At 46.9% G+C, this 25619-nt stretch overlaps 1 protein-coding gene across 11 annotated transcripts in view; it reads left to right on the top strand.

The window, feature by feature from the left end:
- SLC39A11 (solute carrier family 39 member 11) overlaps nt 1-25619 on the top strand; it is a 465897-nt gene that overhangs the window by 349203 nt on the left and 91075 nt on the right. The gene's annotated exons all lie outside the window — the stretch shown is intronic.

Raw genomic sequence — 25619 nt, 5'->3', positions numbered from 1 at the left:
GGTTTCATTTGGGAGGCAATGAGGGAGAAGGGGAGGAAGGTGGAGGGTTCGTGGATGAGAATCTAAATCCTGTTGGGAGCTTCTCCTGTCCCAGGAGAGTCTGATGTGCTTTAAGATTGTGGTCAGGTGGTCTTTAGGAAATTAACTCCTTGAAGATTCAGGTCTAGTTCTCTCTGCCTCCACCCCATGGCAGCCAGTTGGAAACCACAGTTTAGAGAGAGAACTCCAAAAAGGACCAATGCTCACATGCTGGACATCAAGGCCTATTTCCTCATCCCAAATAGTCTACGTGGGTCTCAAAAGAAGAGTCACAGCAAGCAGTAATGAACATGAATGAGCACAGACATGGGTGAGAGTGGAACCGCCTGGGCATTCCGCTTGTCTGCCTGGAGCTGAGAAAGAGTTCTGTTTGAGTAGGAATCGAATGGGAAGGTCTGCCGTGGGTCTGAGGAAACAAGGTTAAGGAGGTACGCAATAATCCCATGAGGGAACCCTGATGTTACTGGAAAGGGGTCCCGATCCAGACCCCAAGAGAGGGTTCTTGGATCTTGTGCAAGAAAGAATTCAGGGCGAGTCACAGAGTCAAGTGAAAGCAAATGTAATAAGAAAGTAAAAGAATAAAAGAATGGCTACTCCATAGGCAGAGCTGCCCCAAGGGCTGCTGGTTGCCCATTTTTATGGTTACTTCTTGATTATATGCTAAACAAGGGGTGGATTATTCATGAATTTTCCAGGAGAGGGGTGGGCAATTCCCAGAACTGAGGGTTCCTCTGCTTTTTAGACCATATAGGGTAACTTCCTGGTGTTGCCATGGCATTTGTAAACTGTCATGGTGCTATTGGGAGTGTCTCTTAGCATGCTAATGCATTATAATTAGCATATAATAAGCAGTGAGGACAACCAAAGGTCACTCTCCTCACCATCTTGGTTTTGGAGGGTTTTGGCTGCCTTCTTTACTGCAACCTGTTTTGTCAGCAAGGCCTTTATGACCTGTAGCTTGTGCCAACCTCCTATCTCATCCTGTGACTTAGAATGCCTTAACCTCCTGGGAATGCAGCCCAGTAGGTCTCATCCTCATTTTACGCAGCCCCTATTCAAGATGGAGTTGCTCTTTTTCCAACGCCTCTGACGCTGACAGCAGCACATCCAGACTCCTGGGTCCTTATCAGAAGGTCAGGCTTCGCCAACTCATTATCTCTCGTGTACTCTAGACTCGCCTAAAACTCTGTCTATACTTGCTGTCCCTCTCTGCTCATAACTGACCCCAGAATGGGGCTCTGGTCCCTGATCAGCAGTAGATTCCCTGTATTCTTTCCTCCTCTTTATGGGAATAGCATGACCCTGCATGCCTTTCTCTCACTTTCTCTTTGCTCTTTGATGCCTGTTGATCTGAGCATTGCATGTTGCTCATTAGGACATTGCAATTGGCCCATAAATAGAAATCTCTTTCCCTGGGAATGTACAGTGATGGGACTCCTGGGCCAAACCCACACTTGATCGTAGACAAGTGAAAAAAGAAAAAGTTTGGGCTTGACAGACACGGTTCAAAACGTTGTATGACCCAGGTTGCTTAGCCTCTCAGGGATCAAGCTTTCTTATCTTTCAAATGCAGACATTGATTGTATCTCCACCCCATGGTGGCTAGAAGGATTATGTTTGAAAATGTGAAATAAAATGGCTAAAAAATAGCAAGTTCTCAAAAGACATCACCCTCCCCTTTCATTACTGCTGACGTTTGGCATTATGTTTGAGCTCTGAAATGCTTTAATAGAGCTTAAAAATTGGGAGGCCTGGGGCTGGGTGCATGGCTCACATCTGTAATCCCAGCACTTTGGGAGGCCGAGGCAGGCGGTCACCTGAGGTCAGGAGTTCGAGACCAGCTTTGCCAACATGGTGAAAATCCGTCTCTACTAAATATACAAAACTTAGCCAGGCGTGGTGGCGGGTGCCTGTAATCCCAGCTACTCAAGAGGCTGAAGCAGGAGAATCGCTTGAACCCAAGAGGTGGAGGTTGCAGTGAACCGAGATCATGCCACTGCACTCCAGTCTGGGCAGCAGAGCGAACTCCATCTCAAAACAAAACAAAACAAAACAAAAATTGGAAGGCCTGGGGTGGAATTTGATGAACATGCTTTATTTTGCTAAATTTACCTGGGGCGTGCACTCTGCTGTTTACATTGTTCCATAAATGCGGTCGGAGTCCTGGGGAACAGGTGATGAGATGGCTGTTGGTTGGAATGGCTATGTGGTAAAAGGGGCAGTAGGGCCCACAAAGGGGATTCTAGCAGAAGGAACAGGCAAATAGGAAGTTGAGCAGCTGCCTTGGCCAGAGGATTTCCCTCCAGGCGTTGCCCAGTGGGGTGGCTGGAAGGCAGATCAGACAGTAAGTGACATCGGAGGTGGCATGAGTACACAGCCTTCCATGGAGAGCAGTGATTTCAGTTGCCTGCCGAGCTGGTTCTGAGATGGCTGTGGGGATGGCTGACTTCCTTGGTCGTGAATATCTGTTCTTAATAAAAATGAAAAGGATGGCTTCTGTGTTTACCACGTCAACCCCGTTGATACACCAAGGTGTCCTTTAAATGGTTTCCCAGTGTTGGGGGAGGTCTGTGCTGAGTCACCCACATGTTCTCAGCACTCCTGAGGGTAGGAGATGGGGTGTGTAGGTGGTGTGGGTTGGAGACTGGCTTGGCTCAGTGGCCGTGGGATTGTTCAGTGTCCTACACGGAAACCAATGCCACCTCTCTGTTTCAGAGCCCAGGGTCCAGCCTCATCAATAGGAGGGAGCAAAAGGCTCAGATGGATCATACTGGCTCTCTACAGGAAGCAGATGGTTTTCTTGGATGTCTTTTCTAAATAGCCTATGCTAAAATATGCTCCACAATGGCTGGGCACAGTGGCTCACGCCTGTAGTCCCAGCACTTTGGGAGGCCAAGGCGGGTGGATTGCCTGAAGCCAGGAGTTCAAGACTAGCCTGACCAACATGGTGAAACCCCTTCTCTAGTAAACAATACAAAAATTAGCCAGGCATGGTGGCACGTGCCTGTAATCCCAGCTACTCGGGAGGCTGAGGCACGAGAATCACTTGAACCTGCAAGGCAAAGGTTGCAGTGAGCTGAGATTGCACCACTGCACTCCAGCTTTGGTGACAGAGTGAGACCCTGTGTCAAAAAAATAAAATATGCTTCACAAAACCTATATGTGACCTGTGAAGAAAAAAAACCAACAAGATTCCATGACCTAAGACATTTGGACATCTGCATACCCAATACTTCTCTGGGTATCACAAGGCAGGGGGCCCCGCACAGGTAACTAATTACAAGACAGCGCTTCCTTGTTTGGAGCCCAGAGCTGCTCACCTGTCTTCTCTTGGTTAGTTCTTTATACCTACATTAAGAATCTTATATTTTTCTTGAATACTAGATCTGAGCTAAATGTTTTAGCTCATTTTCCACCCATGAGAATTCTATGTCTTGTTTATATCAAGTATATTACCTTTGTTTTCAGCTTTGTGCTTTTTTCATGAATTTTTTATGTCTCCTCTAGAGTTGTTGATATTAAGATGGAATGGACAATAGCAATGGCCAAACATGTGGCTTATCTCCTCCTAAGATTGCATAAATTCATTAATTTATACCCACTGAGTAGCCACTCAACCAGTTATGAATTCAGTTAACTGAACCATGATGTTACTGCTTTTAAAAAGCTTTTTCACATGCTGTCATGACAATCAAAAGCTTTAAGGAAATCCAGACATGTGATTTTTAAGAATCCTTTGTATTCTCCTGCTCTACTAGTTAAAATTCAATCAAAAGAATTTTGTAGTTTGTGTGAAGTGAGTTATTATTAATGAATCCACCCTGGTTTCTCTTGATCACCACTTCCGTTCCTTTGCTCATTTGTCTGTTTTAGAAATTCATGAGCCAGACTTTTAATGACCTCTCCTTGATTTTTTTTTGGCTCCACAAAAAAACATTTATTTGGTTTATATAGTCTATCATCTTTTCTGCATATTGAAAATCCAGCCATTTTCTGCTATCTGGTATCTGTATTATTTTCTGTAATTGTTTTCCAAGATTACTTATTATTATTATTATTATTATTATTTTTAGATGAAATCTCACTCTGTTGCCCAGGCTGGAGTGCAATGGCACGATCTCGGCTCACTGCAACCTCCGCCTCCCGGGTTCAAGAGATTCTCCTGCCTCAGCCTCCTGGGTAGCTGGGATTATAGGCATCCACCACACCCGGCTAATTTTTGTGGTTTTAGTAGAGACAGGGTTTTGCCATGTTAGCCAGGCTGTCACCAAGATTATTTATAATTGCTGTCATCCATGGGTCATCTCAGTCCTGTGTAGAATGTTCCGGTTGGCGTATACAAGTTAGGAACACTCTGGCTGCAAGTATCAACCGATCTGGGCAGCTGTGGCTTCCACAGGTGGGGATTTCTGTGTCTCACACAGTGTGAAGTCCGGGTGGCTGTCAGTTCTGGGCTGCTCAAGTGACCAAGTGCAGAAGCCTTTGCCATTGTTTATCTCCTGACCTTCCCAGTAGTTCATGGTTCCAAGCATCCCACCCGTGTTCCAGGCAAGAAAAGGAAAAGGATCTCCCTTTTTTAACCTTTCTTCAGGATGGGTTGGAGTCTATATTAGGGAAGGAAAGACTTTCCAGGAAACCCTCAACTGCGGTATCACTGGCCTGAACTATGACAATGGGCTACCTCCTGCCACAAGAAAGATGGGGAAACTGAATATTTTTATCCAGGCACATTTCAATACCGAACAAAATGAGAATTCTGTTAAAACGGGTAAGGAGGGAATGTTGATTGAATAGGGGAACTGCCAGAGCATGCCACATGTAGCTAGAGATTGCAATTAAAGTAACCAAGTATTGTCTTATTGTCACATTTTTATTAAACTCCTTCTTGACTGTGTCTTCCAGACCTTTCTTATAATCATTATCTTTGACTGACTAATTGATCCACTCCATGATTAACTTTACTTATTCAATAAATACTAACTAAAGACTGGGAGCAGTGGCTCACATTTATAATCCCAGCACTTTGGGAGGCGGAGGCGAGTGGATCACCTGAGGTCAGGAGTTCCAAACCAGCCTGGCCAACATGGTGAAACCCCGTCTCTACTAAAAATATAAAAATTAGCCAGGCATGGTGGCACAAAACTGTTGTACCAGCTACCGGGGAGGCTGAGGCAGGAGAATCACTTGAACCCAGGAGGTGGAGGTTGCAGTAAGCCGAGATCACGCCACTGCACTCCAGCCTGGGAGACAGAGTGAGACTCTATCTCAAAACAAAAACAAAAACAAACAAAATACTAACTGAGCACCTCCTAGGTCCCCAGGCCTGGTCTAGATCCAGGGGACACCATGGTGGATACACGCAGCAAACACACAATAAGGTGAGAATATCTAACAGAAATCCTAACCCAGACTAGGGAGCCAGCGATGGCTGCCTGGAGGAGAGGACTTCCAGACTGAGAAATGACGCATGAGGAGCCAGTGACCAGGGGAAGAAAAGTAGGCAGGAAGGGATAAAAAAAAAAAAAAAAAAATGTGCCAGACAGAGAATAGAGTGATGGCATGGGCAAAGGCCCCATGGTGGGAGTGCCTGCCACTAATGGTGGCATAAGGCAGGTTTCATTGCCCTGGGAGACAAAAAGCCGTCCCACAACCCAAACTGTCCTCTCGACCATAGGCAGCCCCAACCCCTGGACCATCCTTACTCAGCAGTGATGCTCTAGGAGAGCATGGGAGAGACTCAGCGCCCACCTTTCCCACCACCAGGAAATAACTGGGAGCAGCTCTGAAGGAGAAACTCAATTGAGTCATCACAGCATCCTAGGGGGGTGCCATCTTCAGGGTCATTGAGTCAAATTCATGTCCTGGCTCATGTGATTCCTGTCTTTACTTGAATCGGGTCTTACCTGTTCTTACCCCTAAGAGTTTAGTGCAAGCTCCCACTTCAGGCCTTGAACCTTGAACCACCTTTTTCTTTTTCTTTTCTTTTATTTTATTTTATATATTATTTATTTATTGAGACGGAGTTTTGCTTTGTCTCCCAGGGTGGAGTGCAGTGGCGTGATCTCGGCTCACTGCAACCTCCACCTTCTGGTTTTAAGTGATTCTTCTGCCTCAGCCTCCTTAGTAGCTGGGATTACAGGCACCCGCTACCACGCCTGGCTAATTTTTGTGTTGTTGTTTTTTTTTTTCCCTAGCAGAGACTGGGTTTCACCATGTTGGCCAAGCTGGTCTCAAACTCCTGACCTCGTGATCCACCTGCCTTGGTCTCCCAAAGTGCTGAGATTACAGGCATGAGCCATTGCACCCGGCCATTGTACCACTTTTAAACCTTAGCCTTCATTTTAGTTTTTTTTCTCCCCAAATATTTTAATTGTGGTAAAATACTCATAACAAAATTAGCATCTTAACTATTTGTAAGGCTGTGGTTTTGGATTATTAAATACACTTATAATGTTGTGCAACCATCACCTCCATTCACCTCCAGAATTCTTTCTATCTTATAAAATGGAAACTCTGTACCTATTAAACAGTATCCACATGCCCACTTCCCCCAGCTTCTGGCCACCACCATTCTACTCTCTGTCTTTATGCATTTGACTAAGGACTTCACGTAAGTGGAATCATATAGTATTCGTCTTTTTGTGATTGGCTTATTTCACTTAGCATAATATTCTCAAGGTGCAGCCATGTTATAGCATGTGTCAGCATTTCCTTCCTTTTTAAGGCAGTATACTATTCCATTGTGTGGATATACCACATTTTGCTTATCTGTTGATCCATCCATAAACACTTGGATTGCTTCCAGGTTTGAGCTGCTGTGAATAGTGCTGCTGTAAACGTAGGTAGGCAAGTATCTCTTTGAGACCCTGCTTTCAGTGCTTTGACGTATGTATCCAGAAGTAGAATTGCCACCTCCTTGTGAATCAGGACTTCCCATAACAGAAATATTTGGCAGAGACAGAAAATGAAACCTCAGGAACGTCACAACTGCTATCGCCATATGGTAATTCTATTTTTAATTTTTTGAGGAGCCACCAAACTGTTTTCCACACTGGCTGTGCCATTTTTCATTCCTAGCAACAGTGCTCAAGGGTTCCAGTGTCTCCACATCCTTGCCAACACTGTTATGTTTTTGTTTTCTCGAGAGTAGACATCCTAATGGGTGTGAGGTGCTAACCTCCATTTTCAAACGTTACCCATATTGGGATTGGAACAGCGTCAACCTTTGGCTCATTCCCCTCCACTGTCAGCCAACTATTAGCTCCCGGCTCTCCAGAGCTACCCTAGTTCAGTTTGGCATCTCCCTCCCAGAAATCACAGGGTTGCATCTACCAGTGGGGACAGCAGATTCCACGTGGTGGCAGCTGAGGAGAGAAGCACCCTGTGTCCTGAATTTTGGGGCCTGGTGGTGAAGCTTGTCAGGGAGGAGGCCAGTCCCACAGGGCGGGATTCTCTGAGCACCTGCCTGCCCATCTATCCTGAGAATGTCTTGGATCAAATCTGACATTAATTAAAAGAAGGCCTCTAGGCTTAGAGCACCTTGCTGCCTGAGTTGCATATTTTATTTATATTTGGCATTTATGCCTGACTTTAAATTTACCAAGTGTTTTGCAGTGATTTATGAGATTATCTTGCCTGCACCCTTGCTCGATGGTACCTTGATTGTCGGCTGTCATTGACCTGTTGCCGGTGTCTATGGAGACCCATGGTCATCCTCCCAACTCCCCTGGCATCGGCGTTTCCTGCTTTTGTATGTGGGTTTTAAAGACACTGTTGCTCACTCCTGACAGGCTTAGCCCTAACTTGCTCCACCTTCTCTGCCCAGTCCCCCATTGCTATATGGCCTTCGCCTCCCAATTTCGTTGCCCTTATTCACTCCTTTGCAATCTGACTTTCATCCATGTCTTCACTAGCACTTTACTTGCAAAGGTTTCCTTCATTTCCAGACAAATTCACAGACCTTTCCTCATTTCACATCTGTGATCCCAGCAGCTGTTTGAAAGCCGATTTCAAACCACCTCTTAGCAGTTCTCTCTCTTCCCTCACCATCCCTGTTCATGGGCCACACTGAGCTTGACATTCCTAATCAGAGACCAGTCCTGGGAGTGTCCCCGTGACACACTGGCCCTGCCTAATTGTTAGGGCTGTCCTGTGGATACAAAAAGGCAGGTTTCATGTAAGGATGGTCTAGTGTTTCAGGACTTAAGAGACTGATTTAGACTTTTGTTTTTGTGTGTTTAGAAGGCCATCTCCAAGTCTCTTTCTATGCATGCTTGTGTGGGAATTTGTGTATGTGCATGCACACTCACGGGCATGCTTGCATGTGCACACTCCCTTTTGCTCACACCATCCCTGCATTCGTGTACATGTCTGAAACCACACCTGCACACACTCCTTTTCTCTGCATCATCACTGCATCCTGCGTGTGTCAGCATTGGTCTGCTCCCAAGGTTGGCTCTGCACTTCCTGCTACTTGCTCCTGGCATGTGTCACCCTGGCTGCTGCCCGGCACCCCTGGTGTTTCTGCTTAGGAGGGAGCCACATAAGGAATCCACTGTCCCATCATTCCAGTGCTGTAATGGTGGAATCTAAATACCCACAGCACCTACCTTTATGATTCCCACACTCTTTCCCTCTCTTCTTTCATCCTTCCTCATCCTCTGTAGCCCAACTGCTAAGTTGAAGCTATAATCTTTTTTTTTAAGCTTTCAATTAATTTTTTAAAAAATTTCCATAGGTTTTTGGGGAAGCGACGGTGTTTGGTTACATGAGTAAGTTCTTTAGGGGTGATTTGTGAGCTTTTGGGGCACCCACTACCCGAGCAGTATGCACTGAACCCAATTTGTAGTTTTTTATCCCTCACCCCCTTCCCACCCTTTCCCAAGTCCCCGAAGTCCATTGTATCATTCGTATGCCTTTGCATCCTCATAGCTTAGCTCCCACTTACGAGTGAGAACATATGATGTTTGGTTTTCCATTCCTGAGTTACTTCACTTAGAATAATAGTCTCCAATCGCAACCAGGTTGCTGCAAATGCCATTAATTCATTCCTTTTTATGGCTGAGTAGTATTCCACTGTGTGTGTGTGTGTGTGTGTGTATATACATATGTACATATATACATATCACAGTTTCTTTATCCACTTGTTGACTGATGGGCATTTGGGCTGGTTCCACATTTTTGCAGTTGTGAATTGTGCTGCTATAAACATATGTGCAGGGTTTTTTTTGTTTTTTTTTTGTATAATGACTTTTCCTCTGGGTAGATATCCAGTAGTGGGATTGCTGGATCCAGTGGTAGTTCTACTTATAGTTCTTTAAGGAAATACTTTGAAATGAAATTTCAGAGTTGTCAGGGAGGCCTGTTAGGGAAACAGACTTGTACAACCCTGGAGAATGCCCTTTCCAACTATCGTCAATGTCAACCCGCCTCCCTGAATGTGCTCTGAAGGTAACAGATCCCCAGACACCTGAGAAAAACCCAAAGAATGAAAAAAAGGGACTGAAGTAAGTAGGACAACCTACTCTGGAGAAAACAGGGAGCCCAGGAGACAGAAGAACATAAAAATTCAAAGCGGTATGTTCAGCTGGAGATTCAAGAGCATATTTATCATGCTCATAAAGCAAGAACTGACTGTGATAAAAATGAATAATCAGAGAATAAGAAAGAGTTCTTGAAAATTAATCATATCGTATAATTGCCAGAATTCTTTTAGAAAGTTAAATGGATAGATTCATTAGAATATTCTGAATGAAAGGCCAAGCAGGTTATCTGGAAGGTTAAGTAGAAGACAATTCTCCAGTTCCCAAACACAAAGTCAAAGATGTAAGGTATGAGTGCAGGCATGTGGGGAAATTTTTCCTGAGCTGAAAAAAAATTACAACCTTGTAGATTTAAAAGACCACCTAATGCTGAATAGTGGGAATGGAGAAAATACCCCACTCAGACATACCTTGATGAATCTCAAAACTCTGAAAACAAGCAGTGGCTCATGCCTGTAATCCCAGCACTTTGGGAGACCGAGGTTGGAGGGTCACTTGAGTCCAGGAGTTCGAGACCAGCCTGGGCAACATATGGAGACACGGTCTCTACAAAAACTAAAAATAAATTAGCTGGGCATGGTGGCATGCATCTGTGGTCCCAGCTACTCAAGAGGCTGAGGTGGGAAGATTGGTTGGGCCCAGGAGGTCAAGGCTGCAGTGAGCCATGATAGCACCATTGCACTCTAGCCCGGGCCACAGAGTGAGACCTATCTCAAAAATCAAAACCACACCACCACCAACAAAAACTCCAGAAACAAAGATGAAATTGATGAGAGCTTCCAGAGAGAAAAGTCTTCTTAAATACAAGGAAATGAGAATGGAATTAGCATCAGACTTTTCAACAGCAGCATCAGATACTGGAAGATGATGGAACAATACCCTCAAGACATTGAGCAGACCAGGCACCATGGCTCATGCCTGTAATCCCAGCACTTTGGGAGGCCAAGGCAGGAGGATTACTTGAGCCCAGGAGTTAGCGACCAGCTGAGGCAATAGAGTGAGACCCTGTCTTAAAAATAAATAAAAAGAAAAAAGATACTAAGGCCCGGGCGTGGTGGCTCACACCTGTAATCCTAACACTTTTGGGAGGCTGAGGCAGGCAGATCACCTGAGGTCAGGAGTTCGAGACCAGCCTGGCCAACATGGTGAAACCCCATCTCTACTAAAAATACTAAAGTTAGCTGGGCGTGGTGGTGCATGCCTGTAATCCCAGCTACCTGGGAGGCTGAGGCAGGAGAATTGCTGGAACCCGGGAGGCGGAGGCTGCAGTAAGCCAAGATCACGCCACTGCTCTCCAGCCCGGGTGACAGAGCGAGGCTCCATCTTAAGAAAGAAAAAACAGAAAAAAGATATTAAGGAGAGGTAACTTGGGATGCAGCACTTTCAAGTCAAGCTATTAAGTCACAGAGAAAAATCAAAATTTTTCTTTTCTATGTCAGGGTTCAGAAGTTTATCACCCACACATCCCGTAGGAGGTTAAGGAGGCCCCCTGACAAAATGAAGAAGGGACACAAGGGGATAATATGACGTAAGAAAGAGGGCATCACAGATACTGTGTGAGTCCTCCTCTGCGAGACACCTGAGGAGTCAGTGTCACAGAGGCAGGAAGTAGAAGGATGGTTGCCAGGGGCTGTGGGAGGGAGGAGGAGGAATGGGGATCTGGGTTCCGTGGGTGGAGAGTTTCAATTATGCAAGATAAAAAGAGCTCTGGAGCCGGGTGCAGTGGCTCATACCTGTAATCCCAGCACTCTGGGAGGCCAAGGCAGGCGGATCACTCGAGGCCAGGGGTTCGAGACCAGCCTGACCGACATAACAAAACCCCGTCTCTACCAAAATTACAAAATTAGCCGGGCATAGTGATGCATGGCTGTACTCCCAGCTACTGGGATCACTGAGGCACAAGAATCGCTTGAATCCAGGAGGCGAAGATTGCAGTGAGCTGAGATCATGCCATTGCACTCCAGCCTGGGCGACAGAGCAAGACTCGGTCTCAAAAGAAACCAAAGAGCTCTGGAGATGGGTGGCGGCGATGGCTGTACAAAAGTGATTGCACTTAATGCCAATGAATGTACACTTAAAAATGAGGAAGATGCTCAATTACATGTTATTCATTCATATTTCATCACAATTAAAAATGGTAATAAGAAAGGGAGGAAGGAAGGAAAGAACCTAATTAAAACCTAGACGATGAGAGGATGGGGGCCACGATTCTTAGAACTGTCTTCTTCAAATGGGAAGAGTTTGAAGCTTTAGGATTGTTTTTCCTTACCTTCATATAGCAACCTGATTATATAGAGAATCATATGTTAGCACACCAATGTTGTACGCTCACTTTTTTGTTTTGAGATGGAATCTCACTCTGTCGCCCAGGCTGGAGTACAGTGGTGCGATCTTGGCTCACTGCAACCTCTGCCTTCTGGGCTCAAGTGATTCTCATTCCTCAGCCTCCCAAATAGCTGGGATTACAAGCACCCACCACCACGCTCGTCTAATTTTTGTATTTTTAGTAGAGGCGGGGTTTTTGCCATGTTGGCCAGGCTGATCTTGAACTCCTGACCTCAGGTGATCCTCCCGCCTTGGCCTCCCAAAGTGCTGGGATTATAGGTGTGAGCCACCATGCACAGCCTCCTGCCTTCTCTTTGAGCTAAGCCATAATGCCAGCTTCTCAGACATCATCTTGGCATGACCAACAAGGCCATGACCACACGGGGCCTATCCCAGGGCGCTGACAGGCTGTCGTCTGACACCTGAAACCTGACAATTGCTGAACTGGGATGTGTAAGGAAGGCAGTTTTTTTTTTCCTCCATTAACAATTGAAATACTTCTGCTTGTAGGAAAAAAATGCCCCTCCCTCCCTTGGATACATACGTTGTGGTGTGATGCCTGCCCTGCATGTAGCAAAACATACTAGTGATCTGAGACTTCAGAATCTTTTTCTTGCCTGGATTTTAGAAATACTTTGGTGGGAGTCACATATGGGGAGTGATAAATGAACCTGTATCTTAGGTTATTCATCATCCTGAAGGAACTGCCAGAGTCTAATTTTGTTCGAAAGTCCTCCAAGGGAATTAAAAAAAAAAATCCTTTCCTCCAGTTTTTTTAGGCCCTCAAGAACATGCAAATCACAAAAACATAAATAAGTCCTCCCCACCCCCCACCCCACCTCCAGAGGTATTCCATAGTCAAGCGTGTGCTAGAGTTCATGATGCCCATGTACGGCCTGTGGGATGGGGTGAGGCTCCAATCACAGGCGATGTGGTTGTGGTTCCGAGGTATCTGGCCCTAGGCTGCCTTTCCCTTTGACAAGGCAGTCGGGTCCAACCTGGGACCCAGAATGCACGACCTCTTCATGTGAACTTGGGGGAGGAATAGCAGGGATCAGTGGCCATCCACCTCCTGGGGATGTGAGACCCTCTTGTGGGATAATTCCCAGGGTGACTCTCTTGGCTCCCAAGGGGCACAGAAAGGGCGCCACCCACCTGCTGCCGAGGTTCACCTGATTCCTCGACCCATCTGCCTTGTGCCTTGCCCCAGGAATCCCCAGTCTCTTTGTGGAGAACTCCTGGCATTGATCTTTTCATGAGCCAGGTGAGAGGCTGGGCCAATGGAGCCTGTGTCTCTTTGTGCGTGTGCTCTCAGCTGCAGGCCTTCCCAGCCAGGAGGGATGTGTGGCTGAATTCCTGGTACGACTTCCATCTAGTGTTTTACGAATCTGAGCCTGGAGTCATAGAGGTGCTTTCAGCCATGCTTTCCCCTCTTCCTCCTGGAATGGTCCACCCACCTCAGAGGCAGCATTTTCCTAGGATCAAGCAGAGAGATCCCTGTGACCAGTGATTAGAGACCTCCTGCCTTCGGTGTGCAGTGTGGGGCTGGGGACTGCTCCCACTGTCTAGGGTGGGGTGGCACTTAGCAAAGCCTCCATCTGCAGCCCCGGTTTCCCAAGGGGACCAGAGAGCCTGCCCACCTCTGCTGCCCAGGGCCCACTTATCACAAAATAGGCTCGTCTTGGGAAAAATAATTCCCGTCTGACCACACTACTCATTGCCTCATGCTTCCTTCGTCCTGTGTCCTCATATTTACAGAGCTGCTTAGGTTGTCCCTGCTTTCTAAGCCTCCCAGAGGACTTTGTTGTGAACATACAAGGTTCCCCAGAACATAAGCCTGTCCACTTTCATACAGTGAATCTGTCAGATCCAGACACTTCCCTGCCTGCCGTGGACTTTGGACTTAGGGAGAGGAAGCCCAGTGGCCAGGTGATTGATGAGGCTCTGACTTCGGAGTCAAGGAACTTTGCTACAGGGTTGCAAGCTTTTCTACACCACGGCTTCATTGGTGGAACAGAGTGTTTGGGAGCAACGATAGCAGCCCTCGCCACTCAAAGGGCACAGGGATTTCATGATAATTCCCTGCTGGGCAAAGCAGAGGGAATCTTGAGTTTTTGTGTCTTCCAAGATGGCAGCTCTTCTGACGGCAGGTTCCCCCACTGAGTCAGAACCTACCTCACCTGCCTCTTTGCTTCTGCTTAGTCCCTTGACCTCAAAACTAACAACTCCCTTGGTTATAAGCAATTATTCATTAAATAAATAAATAAAAACCAACAACTGCGTGTGCTCAGCTCGGCAGAAAGAGGCCCGGAGAGTAGACTGCGGTGCCCTTTCTGGCCCCTCTCCCGTACTTGGTCTGTCCTTGGGCCTGCAGATATACTTCTTCAGATTCAGGGCAAACCCAGGTGTGGACGACCATGGTGCAAGGTCGGGGGAGTTAGCTAGAGGCGTGCATCTGGGCATGACACGGAGCTTGTTGGTTGGAACAGTTCGGAATCTTCCATGCCAGAATAGGCATTCTCTCCCTTTTTCTCTGAGGAAACACAGAGATCTGATCTTTGTCTGGTTATTGAGAACTAAAGCAAATTGAAATTGACTCCGAGATGTGGGTGTGTAACCAGATGCCTTCACCTGTTGTTTGAAGATGTGGCTGTCTTCAGTCATACAAACGAGGCGCTGCCTGTGTCTCCGCAGTCTGCTGGAGTCAGGCTCAACTCTAAGTCGGCAGCCATGACTGGAGAATAGCATTTTCTGGGTCTGTCACTGTTCAGAGGGATCCCAACGTGAAACAATCGGATATGCCAAAAAAGCACACTTGTCAACATTAATTAGGAAGTAGTTATTTTAGTTACAAAGGGGATTCATGTTAGAGTATCTTCAATTGTCAATATTTCTTAATAAACAATAGGTTATGACTTTATTGATAAGAATTTTTTTTTTTTGAGATGGAGTCTCCCTCTGTTGCCCAGGCTGGAGGGCAATGGCGCGATCTCGGCTCACTGCAACCTCCACCTCCCGTGTTCAAGCGATTCTCCAGCCTAACCCTCCCAAGTAGCTGGGACTACAGGCTCCCACCACCACGGCCAGCTAATGTTTGTATTTTTAGGAGAGACGGGGTTTTCCCATGTTGGCCAGGCTAGTCTTGAACTCCTGACCTCAGGTGATCCACCCGCCTCGGCCTCCCAAAGTGCTGGGATTAGAGGCGTGAGCCACTGCACCCGGCCTTATTGATAAGAATTTGATTTAAAGTCAACTTTTCTAGAACACTTCTATTTTTCATCTTTCCCCACATGTATCTTTTTCCAATATAAATAGCAGGATTAGTAATCCACACTGGAAAACTGCATCAGACTACTTTTTCAAGAAAATAAGTTGGTAAATTTCCATCCTTTATACAGCCTCTAACAGACTCCACAGGGATTCCTTGGCAACAATACCTGGCTGGTTCTACCAACATTTGGTTTAATAATTGTGTAATATGATCAGAGTTCCTGCCTTCTTGGTTTTGCTTCCTGCTAGACCTTTGCAACCAAAGACAGGCCATGCAGGGTTATCAGCAAATCATCAGCCAGCTAGTCTCCCCAGAAGGCTCAGCTAAGTTTTGGGGCTCAGAGTGAGCATGAAGACAGCAGCCCTGCCCCATGGTGTGTCTAAGCCTGTGAGTCGGCTCTCCTGATAGACTGTGGCCAGGAAATCCCTGCTGCAGTGTTACGTGACATTGCTCCCGTCCCTAGTGTGTTGTCCTCTCCCAGTTTGGTGACACTTCCCAGACAGGCTGGGACAGACAAGGAATCAAAGCCGAGCTTGTCCTTGGCCAGGCGCGGTGGCTCACGCCTGTAATTCCAGCACTTTGGGAAGCCGAGGTGGGCAGATCACCTGAGGTCAGGAGTTCAAGACCAGCCTGGCCAACATGGCGAAATCCTGTCTCTACTAAAAATACAAAAATTAGCTGGGTGCAGTGGTGTGCACTTGTAGTCCCAGCTACTTGGGGGGCGGAAGTTGTAGTGAACTGAGATTGCACCACTGCACTCCAGCTTGGGTGACAGAGCAAGATTCTGGGTGACAGAGCAAGATTTAATGGAAAAATTAAATAAATCTGAGCTTGTCCAGCACCTCAGAGGCTCCTGATGCAGCTGGAGGTGGGCACACCCTGTCCCCAAAGCCCCCATTGTCCACTCCAGCAATAGATGTTTCAACATGTTTTGTTTTTAGTTTTGTTTATTAAATTAGAGCCAGAGTCTCACTCTGTCACCCAGGCTGAAGTGCAGTGGTGCGATCATAGCTCACTGCAGCCTTGACCTCCTGGGCTCAAACGATCCTCCCTCCTCAGCCTCCTGAGTAGCTAGTACCACAGGTTCATGCCACCATACCCAGCCAATTTTTTAGTGTGTGGTAGAGACAGGGTCTCACTATGTTGTCCTGGCTGGTCTCAAACTCTTGGCTTCAAGTGATCCTCCCATCTCATCCTCCCTAGTAGCTGGGACTACAGGTGCACACCAGCACACCCAGCTAATTTTTATTTTATTTTATTTTTTTTTTTTGAGACGGAGTCTTGCTCTGTCACCCAGGCTGGAGTGCAGTGGTGCGATCTCAGCTCACTGCAAGCTCCGCCTCCCGGGTTCACACCATTCTCCTGTCTCAGCCTCCCGAGTAGCTGGGACTACAGGCGCCTGCCACCACGCCCGGCTAATTTTTTGTATTTTTAGTAGAGATGGGGTTTCACTGTGGTCTCGATCTCCTGACCTCATGATCCACCCACCTCGGCCTCCGAAAGTGATGGGGTTATAGGTGTGAGCCACTGCACCTGGCCAATTTTTTAATTTTTTGTAGAGATGGGGTCTTGCTATGTTGCCCAGGCTGGTCTTGAACTGGGCCCAAGAGATCTTCCTGCCTCAGCCTCCCAAATTGCTGGGATTACAGGTGTCAGCCATCACACCTGACCCCTCAACGTGGTTATTTTTCTGTCTTTTAATGAGTGCCTTTTGGGACCTGAGAATGTACATGTGGATGTTCAGCCTTGCTCCTAGAACTGAGCCCGTATTTACTGGTGAAGTGTCATCTGGCCTGAGGGATGTTATGAGGCTACCTGCCCTGTTCTTCCTAACCCACCTTCTCTCCCCATCCCAGTCATCCCTGACTGAGGAGTAGCTCCCACCTTCAGAGAACACTCCTCATGCAGAGAAGGACACCCTTGACCTTCCTTCAGTTTCTTTATCATATGTTTCAAAGCCCTCCTCTCTCAAGCATATTTTTGCCTCTTGCCTAAATCCGTCTAACTGTAATTTAAGTCATTTTTCTCTTACTCTGTCTTTAGGGGAGATGGAAATGAATAAGCCATCCCATAACTCGTCATTTCTCCACCTTTGGGGTTTGTTGGTGGTGGTAGTGGCTGTGTTTAATATTCATTAAGCCTCCACAGGGTCTTATCTGCTTATCTTAATTTAAATACTTTTTTAAATCAAGGAGGAAAAGTCGTAGCATCACCGCTTATTTTCTGCGTGGCCTTTGCATTGATATTTTCTAGACTTCTTCTGGCTATAACTTCTAAAACTGATACTATGAGTGCTTAAACCAGAGGCCCAGTTGGAGAACAAATGGCATGGAACAGAGAGATTTAGTGACATCCACATAATGCCCTAAGAGACAAAGAATTAATGGTACAGGCACAGGACGGAGAATAGTGGCTTCACAACAGCATACAGGGAAAGATTGAGCTTTCAGTTAGCCTGTGAGCCCAGAAGGGATCCCCTGTGAGAAAACCGCCCAAGAGGAATGTATTCATGAGCTGCCATGAGGTCTGGGTCAAGTCCAGAACAAGGGGAATGACAGCCCTGGAGTTCCTACCCCTGGTCTGCCCACCCTGAAACAACTGTATCCTATTTAGAAGCCCCTCTCATTGCTGAGATGATCTGACAGCTGGGCCCATATCCCAGGGAGCATAGTCTGGCAGGAAGAGAAGAATGTCCCCACAGCACCTCTGAGTGGGCCATTTCTGCCCCAGCAACGGGCTCTGCCGAACCAAGGTGATTGCACTTCTCAAGCTACCCTGTACAGGTGCCCTTTCCCATCCACTCATTACCAATGCCCATAAATGTCAGGTGCTGTGGTCTGAACATTTGTGTTTCTCAAAAATGTGTGAGGCCAGGTGCAGTGGCTCATGCTGGTAATCCCAGCACTCTGGGAGGCCGAGGCAGGCAGATCGCTTGAGGTCAGGAGTTCAAGACCAGACTGGCCAACATGGTGAAACCCCATCTCTCCTAGAAATACAAAAATTAGCCAGGCCTGGTGGTGCGCACCTGTAATCCCAGCTACTCAGGAGGTTGAGGCAGGAGAATCACTTGAACCAGGGAGGTAGAGGTTGCAGCGAGCTGAGATTGTGCCACTGCACTCCAGCCTGGGCAACAGAGCAAGACTGCATCTCAAATAAAAAAGAAAAGATGTGTATGCTGAGATGCTAACCCCCAATGCGATGGTATCAGGAAGTGAGGCTTTGGGGAGGTGATTAGGCCTTGAGGTTGGAGCCCTCATGAGTGGGATTAATGCCTGTATAAAAGAAGCCCAAGAGAGAGGCCCCCTCACCCTTCCTATCATATGAGGACACAGCAAGGAACCCCCAGTCTGTGAACCAGGAAGCTAGCCCTCACCAGACACCAAATCTGCGGGCACCTTGATCTCAGACTTCTCAGCCTCCAGAACTGGGCAAGAAGACTGCAAACTCCACCCCATGCCCTTAAAAGTAAGAGCTGCTTATGGCTCCATTGAAAAAGAAAACACTTGTTTTTTATTGTTTGCTTTCCTAGCACTGACTTAAACTCTAAGAATGTTCTATTAATATAATAGTTAAATTTTTTTTTTCTGTAAGTGTCCCCCATTGGGAGAGAAGAAAAGTAACATTTGGCAACCTCTGAAGACATCTTTGTCACAACTGGGACAGGAGGTGCTACTGGCATCTAGTGAGTAGAGGCCAGGGATGCTGGAAACCACCCTAGAGTGGCCAGGATAGTCCCCGTCTACCAAATGTCAATAGTGAGGAACCCTGAACAGGCCTGTCAGGTACATTTCATTTAACACAGCCATCCTGTAAGCAAAGCAGTGTTATCCCCCTTTCATTTTTGCAAGACCCTTAAATAATATACTAAGATTTGAGCCTGGGTTTATCTCAACCAAAGCCCATGCCCTTTTTGTTACTGTTTTCCGCAGAGGAGGCCATGGAGGGATGGAGTTGCAAGGGCAATGGGGAGGTGGAGAGAGGCAGGCAGAGCCGCCTTCCAGCCCCAGGAGGAGGTTGGAGCGAGCTCCTTCCGCTTTGGTGCTTATGTTCAAGTTTGTCTTCCAGACTCTGCCTCACCCTGCGTTCAGTCGGACTTACTAACCCAGGCCAGGCAGTTCATTTTCCCTGAGCTAATGGCAGTAGCTGTGTAAAGGGGCAAGAACTTATTCACAGTATGAGTTGGGTTTCTTCTATTTGCACTCGAGGTGGGACACTGGGGGCATGAGCATCAGTCGGCATTTTTCCTCCTTTCCTTTTCCCCCCAGTGAGTTCTTTCTACCATCTGTTGATCTTCAGTGTCGGCCTGAATTCTCGTTTTGGTGTTCCTTCTGCGTGCATAACTAACGTGTCCTGCCTTCTCATGAGCTTAGCTCTCGGGGATCACCTCTGTTTTCAGACACGGTAACAAATACGTTGTCTTCCCCCAGGACCTCTTCTTCCTGTTTCGCCTTCTAAATCCAGGGGGAAAGTGGGCTGATGCCTCCTAAGGCAGCGTGGAGTTGTGGTTCTCTCCCGCCAGGGCCACTGGAGACCTGAGAGGAAGGACCTGCTCCTTTGCAAACCATCACACAATGCTCATTTGTGAACTTTTGTCCCCTGCTACTGTCCTGGCCTGAGGTATAGGGTGGGCCGGAGGGAAAATGCATTCCCTTTGCTCCAAACCTCTTCAGGGTACGGAGACTCAGATGCCAGTGTTCACTACCCATGGGGCCATGTTGTAGCTGGGGGAAAGCTGCAAGCAAACTGGGCAGCGGAGGACACTTGGGGGCAGGAAACAAGGAGAGACTGTGGTTTACGGCCCAGCTCTAGCCCCCCCAGCTGGGTCACCTAGGGCAGGCCCTTTTCTTCATCTGCTCACTGGGTGCTCCCTTCCCCAACCTCCCAAAGCTGCTGTGAGCATTTATGTAAGTCAGCAAGCTCAGGCTGTGAGCTAAACTACTCCAAGCGATTGTTTTGCTAATTAGCACAGGTCTTAGTGCTCTGGGCTGCACTATTATTTGCATTAAAATGACTAATTAGAAGAAAATTTTTTGGGCATTTTGAAAACATGGCTTCTCCTTTGGCATGTTTAATTGTGATATCTGACAGATATCCTTGCAGTTTAAGATGACACTTTTAAAATAAATTCTCTCCTAATGATGACTTGAGCCCCGCCACTCAATGGGAGAATCAGCAGAACCTGTAGGATCTTATTTGGAATTGACATTCTCTATTGTAATTTTATTCCTGTTTATTTTTAAATTTTCTTTTTGTTTCACTGGAAAGGAAAGATGATGCTCAGTTTTAAACATTAAAAGTGTACGAGTTGTTTGTTACAATAAAATTAAATGTGTACACAAAGGAAAAAAAAGGAAAATTTTTAACAAAAGAGTCAACCAGCTGTTGTTCATGGTTTTAGAAAGTGAATTTTCTCAAAGGGAGGGATATGCCTGTCTAGTGTCAGGAAATAGTTTGCTTGGTTTCTCTCCAAGGATCCCTGGTGAAGATCTGTGCCTTGCAGACCCACCGTTACTGATGGTCTCGGGTGTGTTAGTGCCAAACAAGGTTGAGAACAGCAGGCTTGTAAATCCTGGACTCCTCAAAGGCAGGACACTGGCCAGGTGGTAGCAGGTCAGATGTTCTCGAAGTTCATATTCTCATGACCATGGACACGGGCAGCTCCCACGACTCGGGCTGCAAAAACGAGGCTGCCTCCTCCCTAACGGAAAGGATGTCAGAAACCCTTAGGCATACCCATCGCAGCCTGCCCTGAAATTCAGCTCTCACCAGTGTCAGCCACCTCACATAGGATACTCTTTTTTTTTGAGATGGAGTCTCACACTGTCGCCCAGGCTGGAGTGCAGTGGCGCGATCTTGGCTCACTGCAACCTCTGCCTCCCGGGTTCAAGCGATTCTCCAGCCGCAGCCTCCCTAGTAGCTGGGATTAAAGATGTGAGCCACCACGCCCAGCTAATTTTTTGTATTTTTAGTAGAGACGAGGTTTCACCATGTTGGCCAGGCTAATCTTGAGCTCCTGATCTCAAGCAATTCACCTACCTCGGCCTCCCAAAGTGCTGGGATTACAGGCGCGGGAGCCACTGTGCCCAGCTGGGTACTCATTCTTGCCTACCTCTTTTTGATGATGTTGTATCCATCAGGCAAACCTTAAAATATTGAACATGGATCCACACCCCTTTCCGATACTTGAGTTGTGGCTTTCATCATGTATATTCCTGGAGTGATGAAGGACCAACACCCTGGGCCTCGGACTCAGAACCCACCTGTGTCTCTCAGACCAGCTCCCATCACCTTCCCTCTCTGATCTGTGGACTGGAGGTGACAGTTCCCACCTATATTTGAATTAGTCATTTTAATGCAAATACTAGTGCTCCACATTAGGCCTCTAGGCTCCAAATTAGGCCTCCTCTTCAAGATCCTAATGTCTCTGTGATTCTTTGCCTCGGGAAATGGGGGACTGGTGGCCCTTTGTATGCTAGACACTGGGCTATAAGCCTTATACCTGCAGTGAAATATATGTGTCGATACTAGTCTAGTCTATCATTGATTACTGTAAAAATACACAAATTATAAAAAGTTAAAATTTATCAAAAATTATACCCACAAACACAGATCATATATGGTGCCACTCACAGTGAAGAGAAATGTAAGCAAACATAAAGATGCAGTGTTAACCTGTAATCTCAGCACTTTGAGAGGCTGAGGCAGGAGGATCGCTTGAGGCTAGGAGTTCAAGATCAGCCTGGACAACTTAGTGAGACCATCTCTATGAAAAACTTTTTTAAAAATTAAAACATTTTGTAAACGATATATTAAGTCATAACTACATAGAATTAACTACAGCCCACTGTACTACTGTAACAATTTTGTAGCCACCTCCTGTTGCTGTTGCAGTGAGCTCAAGTGTTGCGGGTGTCTGCTTAAAAGGCCTTGTCGGTTGGGGCGCAGTGGCTCACGCCTGTAATCCCAGCACTTTGGGAGGCCAAAGCGGGCAGATCACCTGAGGTCAGGAGTTCGAGACCAGCCTGAGCAACATGGAGAAACCCCGTCTCTACTAAAGATAAAAAATTAGCCGGGCATGGTGGTGCACGCCTGTAATCCCAGCTACTCGGGAGGCTGAGGCAGGAGAATCGCTTGAACCTGGGAGGCGGAGGTTGCGGTGAGCCAAGATTGCGCCATTGCACTCCAGCCTGAGCAACAATAGCAAAACTCCGTCTCAAATAAAAATAAAAAATAAAAATAAAAAAAGTCCTTGTGACACTGAGCATCTCCTCATGAGCAGTTCATCTCTGCAGTGAATTGCATATTACCGTAAAAAGTGATCTCTCTCAGTTCTTACGTAGTTTTCATCATGTTTAGTGCAATATCGTAAACCTTGAATAACAGCCTGGGACCCATACAAAGTACCATTAGGGATGCTGGAAGTGCTCCCAAGAAGCAGAAAAAAGTCATGACGTTATAAGAAAAAATGAACTTGCTTGATATGTATCATAGTTTGAGGTCTGCAGCTGTGGGTGCCTGCCATTTCAGACACACAACTCCTCTTTATAAACAGACAACGTAAACCTACGGTCTTGATAAATACAGTACGGCACTGTAAATGTATTTTCTCTTCCTTATGATTTTCTTAACATTAAGAAATTCTGGCCGGGCGTGGTGGCTTACGCCTGTAATCCCAGCACTTTGGGAGGCTGAGGTGGGCAGATCACGGGGTCAGGAGATCAAGACCATCCTGGCTAACACGGTGTGAAACCCCGTCTCTACTAAAAAATACAAAAAATTAGCCAGGCGTGGTGGCGGGCGCCTGTAGTCCCAGCCACTCGGGAGGCTTAGGCAGGAGAATGGTGTGAACCCAGGAGGTGGAGCTTGCAGTGAGCCAAAATGGCGCCACTGCACTCCAGCCTGGGCGACAGAGAGACTCAGTCTCAGAAAAAAAAAAAAAAAAAAAAAAGAAAAGGAAAGAAATTCTATCTGGCTTGCTTTACTGTAAAAATATAAGAAGTGTTATCTAGCTTACTTTCTTGTAAGAATACTGTATATAATATATATAGCACACAAAATATGTGTCAATTGACTTTATGTTCTTGGTAACGTCAATATTAGACTATTAGTAACATTTCTGGGGGAGTTTAAAGTTATATGTGGGTTTTCAACTGTGCAAGGGATTGGCGCCCCTAATCCCTGCATTGTTCAAGGGTCCACTATAAATAAAAAATAATTTTTAAAAATGCGTATCGATTTTAAAGCCTGGTTGCTCTGATGGTGCTGACTCCAGCCGGCCACCTTCAGCCTCAGAGCTGTTAAAGGGAGGGTTTTGGAGCCTTCTCTGTGGGCTGCTAGGGTGTGCACGTGCATGCTGAGAGGCCGGGCCCAGAAGGCTTGATGCTGCTGTCTGGTTTTGGAAAGACCTCCCTCTGACTACCTGGCTTCTGAATCTGACAGTGGCCCAAGAGTCACAGTGGCTGATCTGTGCAGTTTCCTCCACCTCTGTTGTCCTAGGACTCTGTGTCCTGACATTGGTTGTTATAAAAATTCTTATAACTGGAAAGATACCTGGTAGGGAATCAGAATCCCAAATTCTCACTGGGTGCAGTGGCTCATGCCTGTAATCCCAGCCCTTTGGGAGGCTGAAGCAGACATATCACTTGAGGTCAGGAGTTCAAGACCAGCCCGGCCAACACGGTAAAACCCTGTCTCTACTGAAAGTACAAAAATTAGCTGGGCATGGTGGCGCATGCCTGTAGTCCTGCTACTTGGGAGGCTGAGGCAGGAGAATCACTTGAACCCAGGAGGTGGGGGTTGCAGTGAGCCGAGATCGCACCACTGCACTCCAGCCTGGGCGACAGAGTGAGACTGTGTCTCAAAAAAAAAAAAAAAAAAAAAAAAAAACCGAAATTCTCAATCTGCAGCTTACAGTGATCACAGCTATCCCATCAGGACCCCGCAGGAGATCAAGCACAAAAGGTAAAATTAGGCAAAAAAAAGAACACCTTATTCCTTAGCAGGATCTTTGGGCTCCAGACCCCATTGCGGACTCTTGTTGAGCCGGACTGCATCACAGGTGAGCACTTTCACCTGAACGTGGGATAAGTCTCCGCTGCCTTCTTGTCCCCAGGTGTCTCCTGGAGTCAGTATCACAATTCCAGCATCCTGGACCCACTTCAAACAGACAGGACACAAGAAAGAAATGCGCTGTACTAAGAGGCAATGAATCAAAAGAAAACGAGTTCCTCTCACTCAGTCGATTTTTATATCTTCCCTCTTCTTAAAAGAAAGTTCGAATTTGACCCCCAAAGCCCTTGGCCTTGCTCCTGAACAGTGGTGGTAATTCAGTAGTTCTCCTTCGTGTTTGGATCGAGGGGAATCATCGCCCTCTTCACAGATGTCAGAAGCGCCCTGATGCTGTGCTTCCACTCCTTTGGTCCACGGCCACTGGGTCAGGTCCATTTCCTTCCGTGACCCTCGCTGCTCCATCAGATACACGCAGACCAGCATCATCCTCCCACATCTGATCCCTAGGCGAGTGGGTGGTGAACTTGGCAAGCCCATGTACCACAGGAAAGGACGTGAAAACCCATCTTGTCTAGCCCCACGCTGCACACTCGACTCCAGCCACCCCATCAGTGTAGACCGCATCTGTCTGCACCATATGAGGGTGGTTCCTTTGAAAGCTGGAATGTTCTTCAAAGAGCAGTCATATAAAAATGCTTGCTTGGCCAGGTGCGGTGGCTGATGCCTGTAATCCCAGCACTTTGGGAGGCTGAGATGGGCGGATCACGAGGTCAGGAGATCGAGACCATCCTGGCTAACACAGTGAAAGCCCGTCTCTACTAAAAATGCAAAAAATTAGACGGGCGTGGTAGCGGGCGCCTGTAGTCCCAGCTACTCGGGAGGCTGAGGCAAGAGAATGGCGTGAACCCGGGAGGCGCAGCTTGCAGTGAGCTGAGATCGCGCCACTGCACTCCAGCCTGGGTGACAGAGCAAGACTCTGTTCTCAATAAAAAATAAAAATATAAAAATAAAAATGCATGCTGGTGGTGGTGATCATGCCACCCCTCCACCTTTGCTACTGACAAGACCCCAGTTTATTCAGATGGTGGCTCCCTTGATTTCAGGGAGCATGGGCAAGGTAGACTCTTTCCCAGCCCCAGAGAGGGATTGAGACTGGCCTCAATCGGTCCTGGAGTCTCAGTATTTGGGGCCTGAGGCTGCGATGGATCCAGGGATGGGCGTTTGCTCCTGTTCTGGCCGAAGAGATATGAGGGATGCTGGGAAAGGTGTTCCTTCCAGAGTAATGAGACAAAGACTTGTTAAAGAAAGGTTTCTACCTTTCTACTTTCTTCTTGCCTAGGATGTAATTGAGATGCCTGGAGGTAGCATAGTCACTTTGCAACTGTGAGGACCTAATGGTGAGAATGAAGGAAAAAAAAATGAAAACTAAAGAC

This window comes from Pan paniscus, chromosome 19 (assembly GCF_029289425.2).
Source record: "Pan paniscus chromosome 19, NHGRI_mPanPan1-v2.0_pri, whole genome shotgun sequence".
NCBI lineage: Eukaryota > Metazoa > Chordata > Mammalia > Primates > Hominidae > Pan > Pan paniscus.
The sequence above is the reverse complement of the archived record's forward strand: the minus strand, read 5'-3'. Positions and strand labels throughout refer to the sequence as shown.